We start from the raw sequence: 19,107 nt of genomic DNA on the forward strand, positions 1-19,107 counted from the left end.
CTAACTTGTTTATCTTATGACGAATTCTCCTTTCAATTTCCATTCGTAATCGTTAGGTTTCATTTATGCTTCCGAACGATCTTTTCTGCTAGATTCCTTTTAGCAGTAAGAAAAATTACTATTAAAAAAATTTTTTTTTGCATGTTTTAGCTTCAACATGATGTACAGCCCATCTTCATGTTAATTTTTCACATTTTCACATTCATAGCATTTCAAAAATTACCTAAACATATTGACTTTGAATTCTGTTTCTCTATTTTTTTTTGGTAGAGTGTATGTTAAAGAAATCTAATAAAAAAATCAAAGTTAACAGCAACTTTAGCAAGATTGTATCTTTAAACAAAGCCACTAAATGTTTGAAAGGTCACTAACCGAGCTCTGGTAGAAAACAACGATAGTTTGTGGCACGGATTTACAAATCAATCGCGTGGTGCAGCGAGACATTTTTCTTGTGAAAGTACATGAGAACGCAACCCTTTAAAAAAAACTAAGAATCCTTCGGATGAAAGGTCGAAGAGAAAAGAATCGTGTATTATCATGTTCAAGCAATTTAGCATAATGTTCACCGACAAAATAACGAAACAAACTCTTCAATTGTCGAACACACAATTGTCAAACAAGCCCTTTTTCTACTAATACACTGAGCAAAATTGAAATACATATTTGGATAAAATAAAAAAATATATATATTGAAAATAATGACAAAGGAATAAATATGTTTTCTTTATTCTCAAAATACGGTACAGATTGATAAAAAGACAGGATAGTAAAAAAAACGGTACTGTCCCTTTCTAAACGATAAGTTTGGTCAGCCTATTCTAAAAGCTGTTCTTACCCAGTTCACTAACTGTTCAAAATCTCCAAAGTTTGTTTTAGGCAGTAAAATAATGTTTCGAGTAATATTTTCCTAAAACAAACTCAAACAAACAGCTCTGGTTTCCAAATTGTTTTGAGTTAATTCGGGTGTTTAGTTTGAAATGTTTTGTTCGACTTAAAAATCAATGGCAAAACATAATTGAAGAAAAACATCAAACAGGACTGGTCAAATAGGGGCCATCTTGTTGCGGACGAATTCAGAATTGTCAATGGTTTATGCTGTAATATTTCCTGAATCGAGTTAAATTCATTTATGTTCGCTTTGGGTTGTGCGAAAGAGATTTATTAATTATTTATATTGTATGAATGGGGAGTGTCCAAATCCATTGCACCATCTCGAAAATTTATCAAGAATTTATTGAGAAACAAGCGAAACAAGAAAATGGGCACTTTTCGTGAAATTATCAATGTTCAGTTTTTCAATTTGTACTCCCAATTCCTTCCCGAAAAACGTTATCTAAAACGTATCGATGGATCTCTTAGATACTCTATCCTTACAACAAAAAGTCACAGGAGGGTATGTCCAAGACACGACCGCATAGTTGACGTAGGATTCCGTTAAGCTATCTGTTGATTTTGAATATGTTTGAAGAATTACATCGTTAAACTCTTTGATAATGATTTGGTGGCCCTCAAAAGGGCCGTTTTGTTTGGTTGTTGGGTATTGTTTGTTCCCTCCACCAGTGTTTACCGATTGATGATGACAGAAGGATGATAAACAGTCATTGGATTCTCATTTATAATTTTTACTTTCTTAGTGTTTATTCAACCCAACGCGAATTTTAAATGGACTAACGACACCTAATACTATACGTAGAGCATATGGGAAATCAGCTTTTCTAATATTTCTTCACTTTTCCAATTTTTCTCGCCGTATAAACCTTGGGTGAAAATGAACACTACAAAACAGACAGCTTAAACCAAACGATCCGTTCTCGAGTGACCAACATTAAAGTTCCAAATTTGGATTTTATTTGCTAGAATTAATCGTATCCAGATTTGCCACATACAATTATGTAAAGTTTTTAGAAAAAATCTGTATATCTGTATTTCTAGCAAAAATATCGGTATAATCTGAATCGAAAAATTCAGGGGAAAATGAAAATAACGGTCTATTTTCATTTTGAATTCATTTTTATAATTGTTGGGTTGTTAAAGTCGTATCAATACAACAAAATCATGAAAAGGTTTTCACATAATCCTCTGAATGGTATGACGTTTATACATGGTTTTGTTGAACTTTGCTTTTTTAAATTTTTTTCGTCAATTTCATTCTTAAAGCTTCCCCTTGAGTCGTTACATAGTTCTTCGCTATCAAAATAGAATCTATAATTGTGGGAGCCAACGGATTTCCGGATTTTGTTTTGTTGGCATTGTAAAGCGAAAATATTCGCTCAACACACGCTGATTTATATTATCAAAAAGTGTCTTACGAACGATTTCTTGACATCCATCAGCTGGGATATGAGTTACTCAATTTTCGCCCCATAAGATTCCTTTTGAGTAGCCTGAATTCTTTATCCAATTTTGTCTATTACGTACTTTAACGAATTGAGGAAATTGGCTGATTTGATGCGCCAGGTTTGGTAGCGAAAATTTGAGGGTTTATCAAGGTCGCAATTTTGATAACCGGATCGCTAGAATCAAATCGATTTGAGATCTGTTTCACGAGTTCAATATAGAAGTCACAACAAATCAATTTGAAGGTCAGCTTCCTAGCTGTATCCAATCCATTTTCAGCTTCTTTTGCATCGATACCAACGTAAAAATACTCTGGCTTCTTCAGAAAGTCTTCAAAATATTTCACATCAATGTCAGTATCAGCTAATCGTTGCACGTAGGCCTCAAAACATAAGTTACCCAACATGATTAGCGATAACATTTTTGTTTTATTATAATCTTCGTAAAAATGAGAACTTTCTGATTCAATTGAAATTATTGATGCTCGGTAGAACAAAGTTTAGGAACAGTATAATCGGTTTAGTCATATGATCATTTAAATGAGTCAATATACGATTGGCGGATAGAGGAGGCGATCTGGCGTAGTGGTAACATCCATGCCTCTCACGCTGTAGGTCACGAGTTCAATTCTCACTCCCGACATTCTTCCAAAAATGGAAGTACAAGTGATGAACCAGCCAAATGAGTTGAAAATCACTATAATACAGAAAAACAACAAACGATTGGCGGATTGATTATGGTCATACTTAACTTGGTACGAAAAGAATATTTTAAGCTCTTCAAATCGCTCAAGATTTCGCTTAACAACTGCCTCCGACGAAAACCATTTCGTTCCGGTGCGTTCAGCATTTTTATGAATCAAGGTATCTATGTATGCACTGTAATAAATTCAAATTTTAAAATTGAACCAAAAAAATATGTAATTCGGTGTCTTTGCTAAAAATCTGTAATTCTGTATATACAGATTCTGTATCTAAAATTTGGCGAAAAATCTGTATAATACAGAATATTCTGTATATGTGGCAACCCTGATCGTATCACTCATCTTATTTGCAATACAAAAATGCCCCCAGGCAGCTTGATTTCGATGTCACTGTTGGGGAATACATTTCGGTAGGAACAAAAGCTTCCCCTAATTTCATGTATTTGCAATGCCAATTTCCCCCAGGCAGTTTGATTTTGATGCCTCTGTTAGAGACCTGCCGCATGCATCGTCAATTTCGACCAATCAGAAGTGGGTATTTCCGTTAGGATAGGGGTTGAGATTTTTCAATTATTCGATAGTTAGTTCCATGACATATACTATTTTCTTCAATATAAAAAATTGTTATGGAGTACCGAAATCGATTGACGAAAAAATTGCATCAATCCATCATGAAATGACTGAGCAATAAGCGTTTGAAATTGGACAATTTTCACGATGTACTCGATTTTCGATTTTCAATTTGTACCCCAATATGTTCCTGAAAGACGTAATCCTACGTCAGAAATTAGCAGAATGGAATTTAACGACAGTGTGAGCACACATTTAATTTTCACATTCACTATGCTTTTGTAATTTTATTATTATTTTATTACACGCTCAACAATTCATGTTCGACGCAGACGTTTGTATCTTTGCAACATATATCGAACATGAGAAAGCAGGACTTCACGCTATATATAAATGCCAAACAGAGATTCATTTCAAGAAATAGGAGAGGTGGGATGAACTAATTGTAATCAAACCATTAATAATATTGCAACGTTATTTTAAAAAAAAAGCTGAATATTCTGTATGAATGCCAAAAAATCTGTAATCTGTATCTACAGATTCTTGATTTTAAAAAGTCTGGAAAATCTGTATAAACATATATTATTCTGTAGATATGGTAACCCTGGTCCATTAACGTAATTCCGCGCTCAAATGGAGCTCATTGGCGTTTTTGAAGGATGAGAATAAACGCTGTTTTCCCAGAATAATTTCAACCGACTTGCATTTAGTATAAGCTGAATACGTTAATTGTAATCTATCCGGAATATTCAAGTCCAATGAAACGTCCTTTGCTGGAAGATCCACTATAAACTTCGGAAGTATTCTACAATTCATTATGCATTTGAAATTATCAATTCTTTAGTTCCACGCAAGGAGATTACAACACTCGTCCTCATAAAGTAAATCGTTTCATCCTACTTCCTACACGTTGTCCAAAATGTTTATCAATGCGACAAGAGAAAAAAAGAGTACCCTATAAGGATTTTACGCCCCAATTCAATATCCAGTCGTTACCATATGTGCCAAGACAGATCGTTTCATCCTCAAAGAAGGGAAAAAAGGTCCCGCGTTTTATTGCACCCAGTGCCTTAGCGAGGAATTCCCCAAACAAATCCGTACGCATGTTTGCTGTTTTATTGAAATGTAATCGACTGTGAATTTGAATTTCTTCTTTTATATCCGCTGTATTTGTTTAACTGCTCCGATGCCCAAACTCTGCCGCCCCGGGGCAATGTTGTGTGTGCAGTCCTTGGCGACCGACCACTTTGTGACGTTAGCTGCCGATGCGCGGTGAAAGGGATACATTCCGCGCAGTTGTGGCTTCATCATACGAACGGAATTTCGCATATCTCAAGGCTGGCTTTTCATGTACATATATTCACTTTATGATGATGACGATCATCATCGTGTTCATCATCATCAGCGGGCGGAACATCGCAGTCGCAGTAAAAGTAAAAGTATCCATATCCTCCGTTGTCCCGTTTTCCACGTGGAATAAAAACCCATAGCCTCCCCCACTTAAACACAGGGTTTCCTTGTTCAGTTTGGCGTGTAATCATTTTTCGCGCTGTTTGTGCGCTCCATCTCGGTTCTTGTCATAGGTTTTCCCACCCCAAGGAGAGGTTCAACGGCAGCGGTTTCATTAAAAACTTTTCCATGTTCTCCCTCTGTGGCACACATATTTTTCGCTGCCTTCTGCACCTGAATATGTAGGCTCTTTTTCCCCGAGCGCATGGAAAGCGCTGAAAACATAATAAAGGCAGGGAAATGCAGCGAAAAAAAATCGTCCTTTTCCAAGCTCCTGCATTCGCTACCCGGGCTCTACAAAGTCACTCAATTGATGCCAAGATAGCACATTTTCGGGTGGTAGTGTTGAATTTGGATTGCTGCGGAATCCTTTACTCGTCTTCTTGATGCTGGTGCATCGTGATGGGAGGGAATGAAGTAAATCATGTAGTGGTTTTATTCTTTTGTTTGAATTTTTACTGCCTGGAATGCATGTTGTAGGCAGTGTTGCCAATCGTTGTTGCTACACGTACAGATTTATCTGGAAATGTACAGATTTTTTCGTTATTTTTGGTAGAGATTCTCTACGGTACAGATTACAGATTTTCGTCAAAAAGTACAGATTGGTACATTTTTTTCCGCGCGTGAACTTTGTTTAAGCAACATCAAACACCGAGGCTAGCAAATGTTAATGTACATTGATTTCGACTCGGATAGCGTCACGCCGGCGGTTTGGGGCCGTCTCCTCGTTAGATGGTGACTTTACTATCCCCCCCCCCTCCCCTCCAATGACCTCAGAATAGAATTCATTACGGAAAAATAAATTCATAATAAAAATTGCCGTCGGCGTTAATACGTAAGTAGGGGAACCGCGGGTAATACGGACAGTGGGAGTAATATGTACAGGTGGTTGATTTGTACAGTTACACCTTCTACATGAACACCTTCTACATATTATTCTATAATATTCAAGCCACCCTATGGCAATGAATGCAGATCAAAAGTGGAAAAGGGAAACAAAAACCGAAAATCATACATGATTCCGCGTGTGGATGTAATTTTAGCTGCTTCGATATTATGCATTTTGAGTGGTTTAATATCAAAATTTAATTCGCTGATGGTTTTATTTCGGTTTGTGAGCTAACAGAGAAGCGATATTATGTATGTACGAAAAAGTAAATTCATTTTTCAGTGAAAAATTTAAATTATTTAAATAATTGTACCGGTGGGGTAAAACGGACAGTTGCCAGTGGGAATGAGATAGACTGTGAAAAGTCTGTTTAATCTATTCCTAAGGAATGCCCTGCGTTTATAAACGTAAATCAAATCACCAAATGTGGACTGTTTAGAAGCTGACTGGAACCAAAAGCAAAATAGTTGAGGGTCTGTCCGTTTATACTGCTGAAAAGCACGATATCACTTCTAGGTGAATTAATTCGATTTTTTCATCATTTAACGGACATTCGAGATGAGTTCAGACCTTGGTTGAATAAAATTATTCCACTCGCGATCGATAAAACTCTACGCTTCATATATTATGAACCATATTCCCATTTTCCATATTCCGCCCACCAGTCTTCCGAAAAACACTTACACAAGTCCACGCGATGTGAAAATTCCATGTTTTTGTTTGAATTCGAACATGATTTTCGCTAGTGTTGAATGTCTATCCCAAACACGAACAATGATTCACAAACACAAACATGCGAAAACAAACACGATGTTTATAATTCAAGAACATCATGTACAAACATATCACCCGATGTCGCAGTATTCATGGATGTCGCTTCGTTTCTTTTCATACACGGAAAGAAATTATTAATCCCAAAACATTTCTTCGTAGAAAAGTCACAGGAGGGTTGTGTCCGAGACACGACTGCATAGTTGACGTAGGATTCCGTTAGGCTATCTGTCTCTGTTAGGGAACACATTGCGGTAGGAACAAAAGTTCCCCCTACTTTCATGTATCTGCAATGTAGATTTCCCCCAGGCAGCTTGGTTTTGATGTCTCTGTTAGGGAACACATTTCGGTGGGAACAAAAGCTCACCCTACTTTCATGTATTTGCAGTGCCGATTTCCCCCAGGCAGCTTGGTTTTGATGTCTCTGTTAGGGACCCGCCGCATATGACAACAATTTCGACCAATCAGAAGTGGGTATTTCCGTTAGGATAGGGGTTGAGATTTTTCAATTGTTCGATAGTTAGTTTCATGACATGAATTATTTTCTTCAATATAAAATTGTTATGGAGTGCCGAAATCTATTGACGCAAAAATTTCATCAATCCATCAAGAAATGACTGAGCAAGAAGCGTTTGAAATTGGACAATTTTCACGATGCGCTCGGTTTTCGATTTCCAATTTGTACCCCAATATGTTCCCGAAAGACGTAATCCTACGTCAAAACAGGAAGTGGGTTATATCTATGGTATAACCGCAAGGGTGACGTAGGACTATCGTTGATTTACAGATCATTTGTATGAAGTTGAATCTGAATTCATTCTGAATGAATGAATATTTGGAGAACTTCGAAAACGAGAGTTACGTTGGAGGCACAAGGTTTTATGCATCCAATATTGGATACGGAAATATCCTACTGATGGAGAAGAATAATCTTCAGAAGCTATCCTGTTGATTGCGATTGATTGAAAAATCACAAAACCTAATGTATTTGGTCACAGTGTTACATGGATAGAAAACATTAAAATAAACTCTTTCATATGAATGTAATTTTAAATTCCCAGAGGAACTGGCAGATTATTTTCAGTAACGATTAGATATTTCCACATTTTCCTCGATACTGGAAGCCCACCAGTGGTTAATGCTAACTCGATAACCATCTGTTAATAGCACTTGATTGAAACATATTTGGTCACAGTGTTACATGGATAGAAAACATTCAAAAAAACTCTTTCACATGAATGTATTTTTAAATTCCTAGAGGAACTGGCAGATTATTTTCCGGATCTTTCTCGATCCAAACGGAAAGAATTCCGTGCGTGTATGTGTGTGTGTGTAGCGGCTGCTTCGAAATCTTCCCGGGGAACCGTTTGTAGCATCACTCTCCTCCTGATGGATTCCCTTCTGGCCTAAGGTGCACAAACAGGTTCTTGGTGACACCGTTCATCCGCGCTTTCATGATAAATGAAGAGCTTCACCACAACAGCGACAACATGCTCCAATCGCTGTTCAATTAAAACTGAGTGGATTTCCGAGCGGCGCTCGCTTATATACCGATTGGTGATTTCAATAGCCTATTTTGAAAAATAAATACCCTAAAATTAGTTTTAGATGCAACCTTCAGCGGCACACAGCAGAACCAGCAGAGAAATTTCAGCGGTCAAAACACACCATTAATTTCTCGATGTTATCACAAACTGAATGAAGGAAAAAACTTAAAGCTACACTTACACTACACTACATATGATATGTGTGCATGCGATCCTTTCTTCTCCTATTCTTCGCTCATTTTTTACTTGTTCAAATATTAGTACTTGAGTACTTGATTTAGTACTTGTACTACGTCTTTCATTAAGGGTGCCAAATCAGAAAACAGGTCACGTTTTTATGAAATAAAGTTAACGTTAATAACTATTTTTGCCGCGAACGGATTTTGGCGATTTACATACTAAACGAATCGGAATTTCCCTAAGATTTGTTTTATAGCATATTAATTTGTTTATAAGCATTAGAATCTCTTGGTTTTTAAATGGTTAAAATTCATTAAAACTTTAAGCGTTTCCATTTTCCCATACATTTGTTCTGCTGATTTGTGTGCTTTCCCGAATAGAGCTGTCAATAACGAGCAACTTATCGACGACCAACGAAGGGGAAATCGTATGATTTAAAGTCTCCGTGAACAAATGAACAAAGGAAAAGTAGAAGAATGAAGGGGAATACTTGCCTAGAGTATAAACAGTGGATCTCGCTGAGGCAAAGTTTCATTCGGCATTGGACTGTTGAGCAGTCCAGTTCAATTTGCTTTCGCTGGTCGTTTGGTTTTTCTGTTCGTTTTTCGCGGTATTCGTATCGTGTGTTTTTCTTTCCGCGTCATAAATTGAACGCTTCGCGTAGTGTGTGATGAGCAAGAAGAAGAGGAAGGCAGGCTCGAGCCCTGCAAAAAACGAACGCATTGCCAGGGGTAATTAAATTTCGAGGCAAGCGTCATCTAATGATGCACACGATGTTGGTGCAGTGAAAAGCGCTCGCACTGAACCGAACCTTCGCGAGTGTGACACCGCATCGAACAACAGCGAAGTAGGCGATTTCGGCGAGTGGGTCGAAACTGTAACCGCAAAATGTAAACTGCCTTCAACTAGGATTGCATTTGAGCTAATATTGATCATAATGAAGCAATGCTACTGTTTTCGAGGTTGTTGATATTAACAAAAGAGCTTATTCCGCTTGTTCAATCACCAAGAAAGTAAATGTTCTGGAATTTTGTATGTGATTAGGTTTCGCTTGCGAGTAGCAAAACTTCCTCCACTAAGGGTGACAGCTGCGCTTCTCTCGAGTACGTGAAAGTAATGCAACTTTTTTCGAGGCCAGTAATATTAACAAAAGCGTTTCTTTTGAGAATAGCGCAAAATGATGAGAAGTGTTTATATTCCTAGTAATTTCAAGCCACCAATGTATGGTTCTGTATGCATGCTATGGTGAACGCTTGTTTGGCGCTTGGTTCACGTTGTACGAACGATGTCTAGAGGTGCGATTCCTTTGAGGCAATACTAAATAACATGTAGCATGACATTTGATACTTGCAAGTGTTGTCACTGTTGTTGTTTCCATGCGGTGCCATATTGCCATATATATTGATATAATTATGAGATGTGGAATAATGGTGCTGGTGCAACATGTATATAATCGACTGTAGCCGAGTATATGTCAATTGCGAAAAAGGCCACCGGAATAACTTAGTGTATTGTTTTGCGAGGGCAAGAACGAATCATCAAACAATTATCGTCAACTGATTATACAATGAAAAAACCATTTCAGAGATTATTCTATTAAGCAGTTGTTTCTAAAATTTCACAGCATTAAAGAATAATATCCGAAGGTATAAACAAGCGACTTATATAAAATAACAGCGTAGTTCTACGTCAACAATGCGGTCGTATCTTGAACACAACCTCCTATAATTATTTTTTCATCTCGGCACATCGTTACTGTAAAAAGGGAAGAATATTGTCATTAATAATGAAATGGAAAGGTGCATCGAATCATTTCGGAATTGTCAAGGCATGGGGACGACATCTACAAAAGTTGTGCATGATAATGATACAAACTGAAGCTGTGACATTATTATGAAGGAAAGTTTCAACTTCCAAGGTTTCAACTTACCAAAAGATCAGTGAAAATAATTGTTAAATGTTCTTGAATGTTCGAAACATGTTGTTCTGAAGCATTCTTTTATCCATTACCGAAAGACATCATGACGATAAATCAAATTTTTAAAGATATTATTAGACACCATTTTTAGAAACAATTCTTGTTCAGAACTGTTTCAATGCTTACAGAAAACATTTCAAATTATGATCGATTTTTTTTCCACGGCTATAAAGGCCTGAGTTGCTGCATCGCTTATGGAAAGTAAGAACAATAAACAATGATTGTAGGAGAATAATGATAATGTGGAATGAACTGATTCTCTTGCTAATGATGTCCTTATTGATGATCATACAATAGTGGAAGAGACTTTATATTAAACTGACCAGACGCGTTACGCAGGACAGTCCTGCATTTCAACAAAATGTCCCGCGTAAGATTCCGTCCCGCGAAACGTCCCGCATTTGTTAAAAGAAACGAAAATGTCCCGCGATATCAATGTATTTCAGTATCACAATTTGATCATGTTGATTTTCTTAAATGGATGAACCTCAAAAAAAACTTTTATTTGGCAGACTGTTCAAGAGCGCTTCTAATGCATCCAAATATTAATAAGTTGGGCTAGTTTTATCGCACCGACATTGGGCTTTTTTATTTAGAGAGTGTCAACTGGAAGCGACAGCAACAAAATTGGAAAATAATTTTTATAAAAGTCCCCTATTGATCCGCAGGGACCAACGTGAGTCAGACGAAAAGTTCATCTTTGGTCTCCTAGCTCGGTCAGGGCTTAACGTTCTATATAAGCCGGAAGAACTAATGTATACTCGACAGGAAGAGGCAGAGTTGTTTGGTGAAATATCGTAAATGAAGCGCTGGGCGGTCTTACGGAAGTTGGTCGGAACCTAAACCATGGCCGATGAATCGGCGTGTTATTTTACCTTTTCGTGGCTTTGGTGGTCGTCTGTGTCTCTATTTTGGCCACTCGCCCAAAAGTTTTCTATCGGGCGCAGCTGGGGGATGTTGGGAAGGTTGGTGGTCTTCGCGACAATGTTTATCTCCAGCCGATCCATCCTCTAGTGATCTTTTGCATAATGGGCTGATCCCAGGTTCAGCATAAAGATCACTTCACCTTCTCAACTCCGGCAAGCACTTCGTACTATATGACTCGAAAGAAGGGCGGCTTGGACATTCCCATCACGTCTGTCAAAAAAGGACCTTCTTCGAGAACTTGATGTGAATGATATATTCGACGTCATCGCTTACCTGGGGAACGTAAGGTACCCGGTCCTCTGCCATTCGTTGAATTCTAGCATCAAGTACGTCTCGTCTTTCATTATGATTATCGAAAGAAGTTTTTCACTTCTTTCTCCGGAAAGAAGTTTTTCACCAGCACCTCAAGCTACTCCTTCTGGGTGATTACCTGCTGCTCAGATACGGCCGGTCTCGTCTGACGCTTCCGCATAAAAATATTCATTTGATCAAATTATTCTTCACCGTTTGGCCGGTTGCTTCGATCTCCCGGCTTATGGAGCGACTAAGAGATGATATTGTAAATACCAGATCGGCTATATCTGGCGGACACAAAGTGCCTCATGATGTCCAACTCCTTCGCTGTGAGGTGGAGCTTACAATATGAAAAAATCATCAAGTTGCTTGACACTACTGCTGCTGTGAATCAACAGCCTTGAATCATTTTTTGTAGATTTAATAAACGTAAGATTTAAAGAAAATTTGTTCTTATAAATTTTCTTTCATCGCCATCCGAAATTAGTCCATTTTTTTGAATGCATACGTTAACACTAAAATCGATGAAAAATGAATAGGAATTTTCGAGCATTCCATTCGGTAATTTGAAGAAAATTGTACAATTTGAATCGTGCTTGCCAGGCGTAGGGGAAAAGGGGGGAATTTGGACCACCTAAGCAAATCGCCTAATATTTCCAAACCAATACGGTCTAAATAAAAAATGTCACATTGTATACTGAGCTACACTTGTTTTCTCTCAATAAATAATGTTCAATCATTATATAAAGCTTCAATCTACCAAATATATCGTAAAATAAAAGAGATGATTTTTGGACATTAAAATTTGATGCGGGGTGATTTGAACCGTCTGTGGGGTGATTTGGTCCAGTGTTTGTTTCATCGAAAAAAACATACTTATGTTTATGTAAAGTATTTTGGGATAATGTTACAATCAGTAACAATGTTTTGGGATCGATACCAGATGTCTTGGCCAGATTCCAGACCAGAAAAGTTGGATTGACACCATCTCGAATTCTGCATGAGTCTTTTCACTGTTGGTCGAGCATTTTCAAACACTTTTGATGCGTGGTCAAATAAAATCCCTTCTCGATGGCCTGCGTTGCTTTTTCAAGCTCCTCCTTCTCCCAACGTTGTCTGTCCATCCTCTTCTTGTAATTCAGCGGCATCTGGAATCAATTAGACCAAAGAAAAGTCTCAAACCTGTAAGACAAATTCACCCCACAGAAACGTGTCACCCCACACAACACGCAAAAATTAAAATGCAATTAAATTTATTTATTGTTATCAAACTCACAGTTTCGCTACATCAAATTGTTCCTCTTCTGTAGGCGAACAGAACTTTACTGCACAATACACGAAAAGTTTGTTTAATCAGCGGGAAAACCTTAAAACCACGATCGGAAAACTCACATTTTTTGGAGCTCAAAGTACTTGATGTATTTATGCTACCGTTTCCCTCTACTTGTGAAGTTTTACCAAATTGTTTTTACTTTAGGTACATACGGTTCAACAATAGAAGGAAATGACATTATAAAAAATCCAAGTTGAGCCGTAATTTTTGAGATAAAGGGGTGGTCCAAATCACCCCATATGACCAAATCACCCCGTGTTACCCTAAATGCTCTGATTGAGCGAGTGATTTTCGGGCGTAAACAAAATCTCAACCACCGAAAAATCACAACTAAGTGCCGATACTCAGAAAGAAATAATACTGATCAATTTAGACTCCCTAAACTATAGTTTATGTTCACATAACGTATATACATCACGTTTTGTTTTTTTGTGTCCCGCGTTAGACCTCTGATCACTTTCTGGTCACTTTACTTTATATTGAAAACTCTTATTTCGTGAACGGGTTTTGATGACTCACATAACCATCGAATCGGAAGATCTTCTTGATTTGTTTTCTAGGTTATGAAGTGTTGTTTCGATTTTGTCACGATCAAAAAAAATCTCATTGTGAATTTGATGGAATGATGTGACTATTCATATATTTATTTTTCACCAGTTGACCCGGTGAACTTCGTCCCACCCAACATTAATTTTTTGAAATTAACTCATTCGAACATTTACGTTTTCTCACTATTCGATCGTTCCCGGGTTCAATAATTTTCCGATTTTTCTCGCCGTAACATTGATCTATGACCAGAGAAGAATACTAGTTTAGCGCTTAGCAACACATTTGGCGCTCCATTTTTATTTATTGTATATAGTTATATAGATGTCATTAGAGTTGGGATTTGCTGTTGCAAAACAAGCTGTTGCAATAAGTCAGATAAATCATTTGAAAACAATAAACAAAACAAAAAAAAACGAGGCTGCAGAAATCAATTGTTCATATTGCCCCTACCTTCCTCAAACTACGAATTAGCGCGAGATCGATAGGCGATCCAACGTAAAACGTAAACGATCGGTGAGACATTTGGATTTTGGTTTTGAACTAAGAAAATGATGATAATGTAACCTAAAACTCAAAAACAAATCACGTATATTTAACTTATTGTTGCTCCCGTGGTCGAGTGGTTGTGACGCTAACATGCCGGGGGTTCGGGTTCGATTCCCGTTCTGGTCGGGGAAATTTTTCGTCATAGGAATTTCCTCCGACTTGCACTGTGGTCACGAGTTTTCTAGAGCTTGCCACTCAGAATGCATTCAAGGCGTGCTATTTGGCATAGAAATCTCAACTAAGTACTAATAAAAAATGACGCAAATAATACTACGTTGAGACGGGGTGCACAGAATAAAATTTCTTCCAAACTCATCGCAATCAAATAATCATTTATGATTGTAACATTGTAATTTATGGAAAGAACTACAAACCTTCCATAAACTCACATTTTATACAAAATTTAAAACCGTCATCGCTTGCACCGCAGAGCCGGCTAAGTGTATATTTGAACGTTAGATCGCCAATAGTGTCTTTCATCTTCGAATTCTTCAGTGAGATCATGAAAACCACTATATGGTAGTCTGACTAGACTTGCTAGTGGTACCTCATCTTTGTTCACGAAATGGTCCTCATCGATCAATTCAATTACTTTCCAGGATCTAGGGGAAGTGGGGGCAAAGTGGTCACCCTAAAGAATATGCTTATTTCCAGCGCCCACATACCGCTTCAATTCCCGTTTCTCGAAGAATATTATAGTTCAGCTTATTGTTCTTCAATTTTTTTTTTTGCTATGGCTTTTACTATAAAAATTCAAAATAGTACCCTTTTCATCATTAGAAAAAAAGGTGAAAAATCGAACTTTTTTTTTGCTTGGAGGTAAAGTGGTCACCTAATGGGGGCAAAGTGGTCACCCGCACATATCAAGTTAAATGGGATAGATTTATGCGTTTTTTTTCGTCCAAATTTGTTCAAATCATATTTGAAATAGCAGCTACATGTATGAAATAAGCTTGGCGTTTTCACCTAAAGTCCCAATTTAAACTTTCTCTTTCATACAAAAACGTAGTAAAAAACACATAACGTTCCGCATAATGAGTTTTGGTTTAGTTGGAGTGGCATATTCATCAAGGGTCAAAGCCACAAAAAGATCTTCTTCAAAAGCAGAATGTGATAAGGTATATCAGCTTTAGTAAACAGAACCTTGTCAGTTGTTATTCACCTATGACCACTTTGCCCCCAAACATCAAAATAATTTATATGCTAATTAATCGCTGAGATTAAACAAAATATCTGTTCACCTCTACTAGTATATGTGAACAGTCGTCCAAACTGATGATTTGTCCAATCAGATTGCATAAACTAAATTTCACGAGAAATTCCTTAGATACCATGCGCACAGAGCTACGGCAGAATGGCTATCTAGAGAGTAATTTCTGTTTTTATTTGTATTTTGACATGCGACAGCTCTACTGAAGTACAGGGTGACTCAAAAGTCATTAAATTCTTCAAACATAAGGTGACTATCAATACGGTATCTATAGTCAATAGTTATACTACCAAACAAGCAGGTGACCACTTTGCACCCCATGACCAATCTGCCCCCACTACCCCTACAATTTTCACTCACTGCCTGCCCGGACCCATATAACCAAAAGACGACATCCAACAGATTAACTTCCTTTCGAAGCTTCTGGTTTTCCTCTACTTTAGAATAAAGCATAACTGTTTGGCTGAAAAGTTCATAAGGTTGACGTCTAGATGGCACCTCTTGCAAAAATCTACTTGACTAGCACAAAGTAGCATCTTTTAATGGATACGTGTCGAAATTTGACAGCAATCGGGCGATTGGTTCGTGAATTACAGCATTGAGAGTGAAGCAACGTTTGCTATTGTAAAAAAAATGGAAATGGAAAATGGAAAAATCCGAATTTCGTGTATTGATAAAGCATTGCTTTTTGATGGAAAAAATACAGTGCAAACCAAATCATGGCTTGACAAACGTTATCCGGACTCTGCTCCAGTTATTGCAACTGTGGAATATTGTCGAAATTACCGAAATTATCGAATTACCGAAATTATCGAATCACCGAAACTGAGGCCTATTTTTAAGGAAAAACTGGAAGAGTACTATAAATATGGTACCTTTTGTTTATTTTAGGCTCATTGGCATTACAGAGCCGAATTTTAATCGTGTACATATCACATGTTTATCATATCTATAAATTAACACATTTACATAGTAGCCATTTAGGCGTAAGAGTTTTCCTTCTGTTCTTCCATTATCCAGTTAGACCGGACAGCGGAGACATTGATATGATCATTGTTGAGTTATTTATAGAACAGCACAGCCCGATGTGAGCAGAGCAGTTGTATGGATGAATCGATCTTATTTCTACCGTGGATCGATCTCCATCGCTGATGATTGGTGCGTGGACGTAGCCATTCTGTAATAACATAAAGATGGTCAATGAGGGCCCTGAGTTTTGAGCTCACGATCGATCGCTTACTAAGCGAACGCGCAACCAATGTGGCTACGGAGACCCCCATATTGAAAAGTTCAAGATCGCTATAATCGCTGTATCGCCTTCGAAGGCAATTATGTTGAATGATAAACTTGATTTTAGAAAAAGTCACAGAAGGTTGAGTCCGAGACACGACCGCATAGTTGACGTAGGATTACGTTGGGCTATCTGTCGCATGCTGATTTTGGATATGTTTGAATAAATATATTGTTAAACTCTTTGATAATGTCTGATGGCCCTAAAAAGGGCCGTTTGGTTTGGTTATTGGGTATTTTTTGTTCACTTCACCAGTGTTACAATCGAGCTTTCGGTATCAGTGATAGAAAGTTGTTTCAGCTCCGATGCACGTTTACGTGATTGGCGCTCATATTGCGTGAACATATATTCCGACATATTTACTCGCGTAAAACTTTATGGAGCAACAAAAACAACAATTCACTTCTGTTGTTTTTTTGGCAGCGGTAGCTTTATTCGGAGCCGCTGCTGCTTATTTCTGTTTTTATTTTGGTGGTTTTCGTTGACACCACCACGTCGAGCTAAACGGTGGATAGCGAGTTTGATACACTGGATATTGTTATGTAGAACCTTGCGATACGCTTCGATCCTCCTTTGTCTTCCTTGCCGCATGAAGTCATGTTGGTTGATGTTGATCTGATGTGATCACACTTGAAACACTAAAAACATAGATGTTTATCGATCTGAGCCTCGAACAAAATGAGAAATCTGACTAGGTAGCAGCAGCAGCAGAAAGAGAGAGCATGCCTGAAACTTTCTGCTCATGATGCTTGCTGTCGCCATTAGTACTGGACCGATGCGAGACACAGCTCGATTGTCGATGTTAGGCCTCGATGTTTACCGCTGCTGCTGCTGCTACTGCCACTTAAGTTCGATATGAGACACAGCTCAATTGTTGGCCGCTCAGATTCGATGCTCGTCTTGAAGTTCGCTGCTGCACTTTCACGATTCCAAGAAGCGTGTGCTCGCACTTCTGATGGAGAGAGCGTGCCCGAAATGCTCCGCTCGCGATGCTTGCTGCTGCCACTAGTAGAGTAGTAGTAGTTTGCCGCTGCTTATACTGCCATAGAAGCTCGATGTTAGGCACAGTTAGCCTATTGACCACACAGCTTCGATGCTCGTCTATATATTAGCCGCGTCCACTGCTCCTGCTCTCCACTGTTGTCCGTTCCACGTCCGTTGTAAAAATGAATCAAATCCACGAATGCTCCATCCTTTTATATCATTTGGTATGTGTGAAGTAGGCGCCTCCTACTCGATTGTCATGCAGCTTGCCGGTGAACGAACGAATCGGGCGCGAAAAAGAAATGACGTCAATTTCGACCAATCAGGACTAGTTATCTCTGTTTGGATAGGGGTTGAGATTTTTTAATTGTTCGATAGTTAGTTACATGATATATATTATTTTATTCAATGTGAAAAATTATTATGGAGTGCCGACATGAATGAGCAATAAGCGTTTGGAATTGGACGGGTTTCTCATTTATTTTCTAAATGGGAAGCAGTTGACATGCTACGCTGCGCTTTTATGTACATGAAAAACCACTTTTAACATGCGGGGAAAATTTTTATATGAAAATTTCCAGATGTCAATGTTGCCAAGCGTAGTTATTGATAGTTAAACGGACGCCGAACCGAATAGCGATGAACGCACCCATATCACGAACTTCGACATTTGATTTGCTATTAGGCTAGGCGCAAATTGAGAAGCGTATAGCGCTCGTAAGCGAACGCGAGACTACCAACACGACTCATACGTGCCACAAACGTAGCGTGGTGGAGCGCATATTGAGTCGCAGTTTGGTGTAAATAACATGCCACTCGCATACAATGACTGATTAACACAGAGTTGCGCGATATATTTATTTACTAACACAATCACCCGACCAGTACAGCCATACAGTGTCAAACCCACGGCGCTATATGATTGTTCACCAACACAACTACCACATCTGGCATGACCAGCACGAGAAACTGTGGTTCAGCCACAGCGTCGCGCGAGTCGTGTCTCACGAGCGCTCCACCATCTCGCGTCATCTGGCCAATTTGCGCCGTTCTATCTGTTTCCATTAGCCACAAAAACAGGCGCTATATCGCGCCAAGTTACTCGCGCTATATGCGTCTCAATTTGCGCCTTGCCTTATGGTGCTACTCGCCCGTGTAGTTCGCGCAAAGGCATCGACAAAATATTATTTTAGAAAATTCCTTGAGGCATTTGTCTGAAACGTGCTGTGTATGACCGGAGCCGTTCCGCTATATATATGCATACATATGTCATTCGCCTCCCTTACCGCATCCAGTCAGGTTGGTTGATGGAAAGTATGTTTCTGACGTGATAAGTTTCCTGTTAGTTGCACATGATCAAAGAAAATGTAAAAATAAACAGTATTTTTGATCATAGTTTTATATCATTTTTATGATAAGTGGAAAACAATAAATTAAACTCTTTCGTTTCAAAACAATATCGAAAGTCCTGAAAAGGACTGGAATAGTT

The sequence above is a fragment of the Toxorhynchites rutilus genome, chromosome 2, assembly GCF_029784135.1.
Source record: "Toxorhynchites rutilus septentrionalis strain SRP chromosome 2, ASM2978413v1, whole genome shotgun sequence".
Classification (NCBI taxonomy): domain Eukaryota; kingdom Metazoa; phylum Arthropoda; class Insecta; order Diptera; family Culicidae; genus Toxorhynchites; species Toxorhynchites rutilus.